At 34.3% G+C, this 7,721-nt stretch overlaps 1 pseudogene; it reads right to left on the bottom strand.

Annotated features, from left to right (window-relative positions):
* Positions 1-5,246: 5,246 nt before the first annotated feature.
* LOC102476600 (40S ribosomal protein S10 pseudogene) overlaps positions 5,247-7,721 on the bottom strand; it is a 29,477-nt pseudogene continuing 27,002 nt past the window's right edge.

Genomic DNA, 7,721 nt, shown 5'->3' with positions numbered 1-7,721 from the left:
AACAAAACCTCTTACCTAGAAAAAAATCACCAAAAAGACTGAGAAAATAACCCCCCAAAATAAGAATAATATACGAAAAATACTAGATACCATTAAGCACCCAAACATCCAGATCATCAGCATCCCAGAGGTGAAAAAACTAATAAGGACATTATAATTTATTTCATAAAATCCTGGAAAAAAAACCTTTCCAAACCTAGAGAGACATTCGAATATCCAAACCCAAGAAATAAAATGGACCCCTAATAGAATCAACCCAAGATCTTCTCCAAGGCACATTAATAGCCAGATTGGCCAAATCCACAGACAAAGATAAGATACTAAAATTGGTGAGAAAGAAACATCAGGTCACTTACAAAGGTTATCCCATCAGGCTAACATCGGACCTCTCATGGGAAACAATGCAAGCAAGGAAAGAGTCAGAAAATATACTCAAATTGTTAAGTGAAAGAAAATATATTCAAAGTGTCAAACAAAAAACAATTTCAACCAAAAAATACTATACCTGGCAAGATTATCCTTCATATGGAATGAAAAGATAAAAATGTTCTCATTTAAACAAAACCTGAAAAGATTTACCAACACCAGACCAAGTCTTCTAGAAACTCTGAAAGGAGTGAAAACTAAGGAAAACCACTATAACTAAAGACAGACAGAAATAAGAGAACAAAAGGCAATCAAGAAAATGACCAACTTAATGCTAGGGACAAGTCTGAAAATATCGATAATAACATTAAATGTTAGTTTTATTTGTAGTATTTAAATACAAAGATCAGACCACAGTAACACTTCAAATTCAACAGGAGAGATTAATAACATGAGACTGAACTGGTAAAATAGAATTTTATGACTTTTGAGTAAAACATTATTGATTTTTTTCCTATGCTTTGTTTTCCAGATTTAAGGATTTTGCTTTCTTTTGAGCTGTTGATAGATTCAGCAATTTATTAAAAAATAATTTTGTTTAATTTTATAAATTGAAACATAAACTTTTATCCCTTCCTGATCCCTCTGGAATTGGAACATATTTGTGAGTATTCTTTTTTTGTGGCAGAAGGGTTATTTGTGTAAGTTCAATAATACCTGTTGTCTTACATAAGATATTGAAAATACTCATTATTGCCAAGATTTTGATTAGAATGTTATATATGAACATGTGACCAGAAAACTATGGAACTGAGGTAGATCTCAAGAAAGCCAAGAGAAACTCTTGGAAAGATTGCCTGGCATCATAAACAGTTCTACCTGGCAGAGAGGATTAAAGAAGCCATATGAAAGAATATCATAAAATAACCTGGACTTTTCTAGTCCAGCGCTATAATCAATAGAGATTGCAAAAGAGCAGCCACAATCAGAGGATTACCTTGAGGAAGACTGAAGGAAGACAAAGAGACTGTTCTTTGCTAGTGGATGGTAAACAACAGAATACTTGGTAGGCAGAGCTAAGTTGGGAAGGTTCATCTGTGAATTATGTGCAGGGTGTTTGCTTTTCTATTGTTTGAGTAGTTAACATGTAAATATTTTCTCAAAAATATTTAAAACCATACTGCCTCTGTTGTTATAGAGTCATAAACAAAATTATAATAAATATTTTCAAAATTATCTTTAAAATCCACTTTTTTGGATATTTTTAAAGTTCTTTATTAATTGTTAAGAACTATGAAGTATGAGCAAAATTTTTTTGATATGTAAAGTAAATGTTTGTGGGATAATGACAAAAAAAATTTTTTAAGATTTAACAGAAGAAAAAGATTTTTGAAATGAAATACATAGCCTTGATGACCATTTAAAAAAAGTGTTGTAGAATTCAGAAGGGAAGCCACCAGGACTTGGGCTTTTCTTTATTGGGAGATTATTTATCATTAATTCAGTTTCACTGTTTGTACTTGGTTTATTCAGGTTTTTTATGTCTTCCTGACTTAGTGATGGTAGCTTAGATGTTTCCAGAAATTTGTCCATCTTATCCAGATTTTCTTCTTTGTTGGCATATAGTCACTTAAAATATTCTCTAATGTATTTCTGTTATATCTGTTGTAATGCCTGTTTCATTGTGAATTTGATTTATCTGGTTCCTTTCTCTCTTATTCCTCATTAGTCTAGTTAACAGTGTATCAATTTTGTTTACTTTAGTACCATATCAATCACTGGGAAATATTGTTCACTTTTAGATTCTGATCCATTAGATTTAAGGTGGACCCTGATAATATGCATTTCTAATAAGTTCCTGGGTATACTGGTCTACAGATCACACTTTGGAAAGAGCTATGGTTTAAATGTGTCCACTCAAAATGTATACTTTACAAGGTTGTTACGGGATTACGAAAGTAAAAACTTGGTGCATTTTTGCACAGAAAAAAATACATCATGACTTTTCTAACAGCACAATAGAAGGCCAACAGCTGGTGGCATGCGCAGACTCCAGGAAAAGGGAGAAACATCACTACTGGAGTCTATTCCCTCCTCCTTGTCTTTTGCAGTAGAACCATGCAGATGACTTAGAAATCACCTGGCCAAGCAACGAGTAAAGGAGAAAGCATGTGCCAAGCAGTACTCTTATTCTATTTATAGAATCAGCTTTGGAGAGCAGCTAGAAAAGGAGAAATTCACCAAAGGATTGCACGTTCTATTACTACCAGCTTTGTTAAATGCAATGAGATTCATTAACGTAGAAAGATAGTTTATGCCCTCTGATCCTAAGTCAACCACCAGTGCTGACCAACCAACACACCTATTTTACACGTAAACAATCCACCTAAAATAATTAAATTTATGAGGACTAATTCAAAGATTATTTATACACTATTCCCTAGTATTGGGCCAAAAGCAGCCTGGGAATTTGATCTGAAAAAGTAACAGAAAGCCAACGAATTGGCAGGAAGGGATAGCTGAGGCAGAACAGGAGAGAGGAGGAAAGAAAATATCAACAAGAGAGTGAATACCTTGTGGTACATACACACAATGAACACACCGTACATCGGTGATAACAGGTGAACTAGAACTACACAATGAATCATACAAACAATGTAGACCAAAAGCAACTGAAAAAATACATAGGGTATATTACTTAAAGTTTGAGATCATACAAAATGTATATACTGCTTAAAAATTAATACATATGAAATAAAAGTATAAAGAACTACACAGGAATGACACATTTTATAAAGAAGGAAGAAGATGCAACAGCTAATTCTTTTCTGAAGAGTGAGCACCTGTGTACTTACACATACCGAAGTTGTAAGGGACACGAACCGCGGTCGACTACATGGGAGTCCAGCGACATAGCCATTACGCTAACAAGAACTACACAGGAATGACACATTTTATAAAGAAGGAAGAAGATGCAACAGCTAATTCTTTTCTGAAGAGTGAGCACCTGTGTACTTACACATACCGAAGTTGTAATATCTAATGTAAGGAATAAATATATATTTATCATGGCTTAGCTTTTCAAAATAACATATACTAATAAAATAGCTGTAATATTTTTGTTAGAGCTATTGTGTGGCCCCTTGAAAGTACTGTATTCTAAATTATACTGTTGAAATTTAGGTCTCACCCCTACTTATAAGCAATGTTGAATCACTCATTGCTCTAGAATGAGTAACATAATCCAGATTTATTTTTGATAAATTATAATGGCAGTTATTGTAGGGGCAGGAATGGAAACAGAGTTTTAGATATTGCAAAATTTTAGGAAAAAGGTGATAAGAATTTTATCTCAGAAGCAACATATTTAGGGAAAAAGAATACTGTTTCTACAACTATAGGATATCAAAGTAATCGTGCATGATTTACAGATTTTGGATTAGGGAACTGAGTAGACAACAGCACATTCATCAGGAAAACGCCAGCAAGACGAAGAGTTCATTAAAGGAGCAAGATGATTTCATTTTCATCTGTGCAGAAAAAGATGGATGAAAAGAAAATGAGAATAAAATTATTAATTGGAAATAAAAGAAAACAAACCTCCACTTTATAAATAACATTGCTTTAATTAAACACAGAAAGGTCCCTTCCAAACCACAACTGCTCCTATTTCTGTGCTTCCTGCCAAGAAATGACAACAGATTTCAAAATGCACAGCTGCATGACTGGTGAGCAAATGACATCACCCAAACAACTCCCATAACAATAATACATTGGCACCGCTCATTGTGCGTACAAATTAAAAGATTTTTAGAGAAGCTACTTCCTTCCTGAACATAGTGACTTTCATCTCCCTTTCTCAGGCTCAGTATATTTCCAAAAGCTAGATCTGTTGTATATTTAGATATGAAAGAACCATTTGATCGACCACTTCTAAAAACCTGATAGGAGCAAAGTCTGATATTATGTAAGGATAAACAGAAGACCTGTTTACTCATTTTGGAAACAATTAATATTGACCTTGAAAACAGTACTGTCCACTAATGTACTTCTTTGTTGTACAGAGTAAATGTACTTATTTTTCAAATAGGCCTTAGCCTGCTCAGTATTTTTTTCAGTGTTTATGGTTAAATAGAAATACTCACACAAAAGTTCCACTAAGCTACGTAGAGTATTTTGTTTTTGAAATTTAGCCTAGCATGACATGAAAAAGTAGGAATTAATAAATAGGTAACAGTAATCCAGCATCCTTTGAAGACATTTTCCCCTTATTAATATTTCTATTTCCAGTACTTAGGATAATGAAAAAGGCTAAAAGTTGACTCAATAAATGGCAAATTGAATAAAGTTAGAGCAAGTAACAACTATAATTCAGTTAATCAAGTGACAGAAGACAAGGTTATTTCTGAATGTATCCATCAAATGTTTAAGTAAAGTAAAGTCAAAAGCCCCTTTGGACACATTTCTCCTAGAATATTATAGCTCCAAGTAATTGTCCAGTTGCCTGAAAAAAGTCTCCCTGGGAAAAGCATGTAATGTTCGCAGTTAACTTTTGCATAACTCACTCACTTTTGTGATTCATTTACCTCCTCCCAATCCCTCTCCCTGCAAAGAACTATACCAAATCTAACAGACCTAAGCACCCTCAAAGCATCCAATCTCAAAGCACCCAACCTATGTTTGACTATACAAAGACCTGTCTTGTTCTACGCAATGGAGTTGGCAATCAAGGTCCTTGGACCTAAATGCCCTCCGATTTCAGTAATCTGGATCACAAGGTGAAAGAGAGAGACTAAGGGATGAGGAGAATTTCTAAAATACTGAGTGCTCACGTCTTTGCCAGAAAACAGACAATAGAAATCAAAAGAGCAGCTGCTTAGCTAGAGAACAAATGGCATCATCCAAATGTCATTTGATGCCAGCATTTGTACTTGTAAATGTCCACAACTTAACTCTTTAACTTCCCCTGAAAAGCTGGTATGGCTCTTACGTTCCCTTATGTTGGTAAAGGGCATCACGGCATCACCAAACGGCTAGGAGATAAATACGTCAGAACCATCTCTAACTTTTCTTATGACCTCCTTACTTGATACTCATTCAATACATACTATATGACTAATTTTAGGGTATACATTATATTTCCACCTACTTTTATGAGTTCTAAATCTCAAATGTAAGAATTCACTAGATAGTCAAATAAGCCTCCTGTGCCATCAAGTCAGTTAATGAGTTAATATGTAGTAAAGACTACCAGCTACCTACCTACCATTCTTTAGTTGTTCTTTACTAATAAAACACCTTTGGGGCTTTTACTAGGGAGAGCAAAGGGCCTAACTAAGTCACTACTTTTCTCACACAGCCTTACAGTGTATGAGGCCATTGTGACCAAGTTCTGGTCAATGAGGTGCAAGTGAAGTTGTTAAGCATGACTTCCCAGTGAAGCACCTTGTAAGAAAAACAGAAAATCAGAGAGTACCCATTTATTTACCTTTTTTCCCTTCCACCCTGGAATACAAATGTGATTGCAGGAGCGGGAGCAAACCAAAGTGACAACGATTTTGTCTTGGAGTGCTTTATTGGTCTTGGACAGTATTCCTTCAGAGAAAATAAATCTCCATCTTATTAAAGTGACTGTTATTTAAGTTTCTGTTTCTATTAGCTAAATGCACCTCCTAATGGACATGGTACTCTATTAGGAATTATTAATATTACTTTGATTTATTTCTGTTTTTTTTTAATTTGCTAGAGGGATGTGCATTTACTGGAGGGAGAGAGAGAGAGAAAATAAAGCACCTCTCATGAGGAACGGTCATGCCACCATCCCTTCTTCCTATTTCTCTCTCCTTTTGGGGTTCTGGACAGGAGCTAGGCAGGGACCAAAAAGTGGCATAGCAATAAAGCACCATGTTCTGCCAGCCTGACCCACATGGGAGGTTTTCCATTTCACATCTGGACACCTCCTTGGGTACATGTGGCAAGTGCATGTCCAGGGGCTGAGGCTGGGAGTGAGTCGCAGCACTGGAACCCTGGCAGGGATATTGTCTGTCTCTCTCTCTCTCCTCTGCATTCATGAAAGAAAAAAATAAACTTAAAAAAAAAGAAGAAGAAGAAGAAGCTGCTGGGTTTTTTAAAATAATTTAAAAAAAATAAGAAGCTGACAGTTGCTAGGCTTCATCTTTTCACAGAGCCAGAGGATGAAGTCAACATCAAGACAGAACAGGAAGATAGATAACAGAAGCCTGAATTTTTTCAGTAATACAAACTCAAAACAAAACAAAACAAAATCCATTTGTTTGCTTAAATCGAGTTCCTAAAAACAAATGATAATGGATTCAGGATTCACTTTTAAAATGTTCATTGTTTCACTGAAACAAATTTCTTCCAAATATCCTTGCATAAAATGCTGTGATCCAGTGAAACAAGAGGTTTCCTTACATGCTTTCTCCATGAGACAGCTGGCTCCAGGCAGCAACTTAGAAAGTATTTTAATTAACATAGTCTTCCATCTTAAATACAGAGCCTGGAGCATAGGAGCTAACCTGGATATAGCTCACTAGGCTCTTTAATTTAAATTAAGAAAATTTCAATCATACCAATTTTTAGAATCAAGTAAACCTTCAATTTTCAAATTCCTCTAAGTTAAATTAAATCATAGTAAAATTAAGCAATGATACAAAAATCATGCAAAGTTTAGAAAACCTATAGGGAAAAAGGCTTTTACATTTACAGGCCTTGTTGATGGTAATGCTATTCTTGTAGACCTCCATCAGTTAACCTAAGATGTGTGTATAATAAGGAGATTTTAAGGTGAAAAAGACTATCACGGCTATTTATTTCTATTAACAGATCATTATAAACTAGATGTAAATGGAATTTATAACATCACTGCCAGAAAGGAATAAAATACTAAAGGTCTTTGCCTAAAGGCCCTCTATAAAGAAAATTACTTAAATTTAGCATAAATTTTAATAAGTTGGATTAATTTTAAAATAAAACTCTTTTCTAAAACTTACTCTGGATCTTTAAAAATACTGTATCTATCTGGCACCACAATCTTTGCCATGTAACCACTCCTTTTATAGAAATGCAGAAGAAAAGTATTATTTTTATCTTTAACAAGCAATAATGGAATGCAGAATAGAATTGATGCCTGAGGTTAACCACAATAAATAATCTTCATACATATTCTCAGTACAAAATTGTTTTATCAATCATTTCTTCTTCTCTTGACCTTCATATTATGAAACTGTATAAGTAATATGTACAAAGGTTTCATTATCCCTTCATTATTTCATCATATGTCTTATTAAGGACATATGTTAATTTTTTTAAGGTTTTTTGCTATAAGGAGTGTG

Source organism: Tupaia chinensis, unplaced genomic scaffold (genome assembly GCF_000334495.1).
Source record: "Tupaia chinensis unplaced genomic scaffold, TupChi_1.0 Scaffold000263_1, whole genome shotgun sequence".
NCBI classification, from domain to species: domain Eukaryota; kingdom Metazoa; phylum Chordata; class Mammalia; order Scandentia; family Tupaiidae; genus Tupaia; species Tupaia belangeri.
This window is presented reverse-complemented; position numbering and strand designations above follow the sequence as displayed.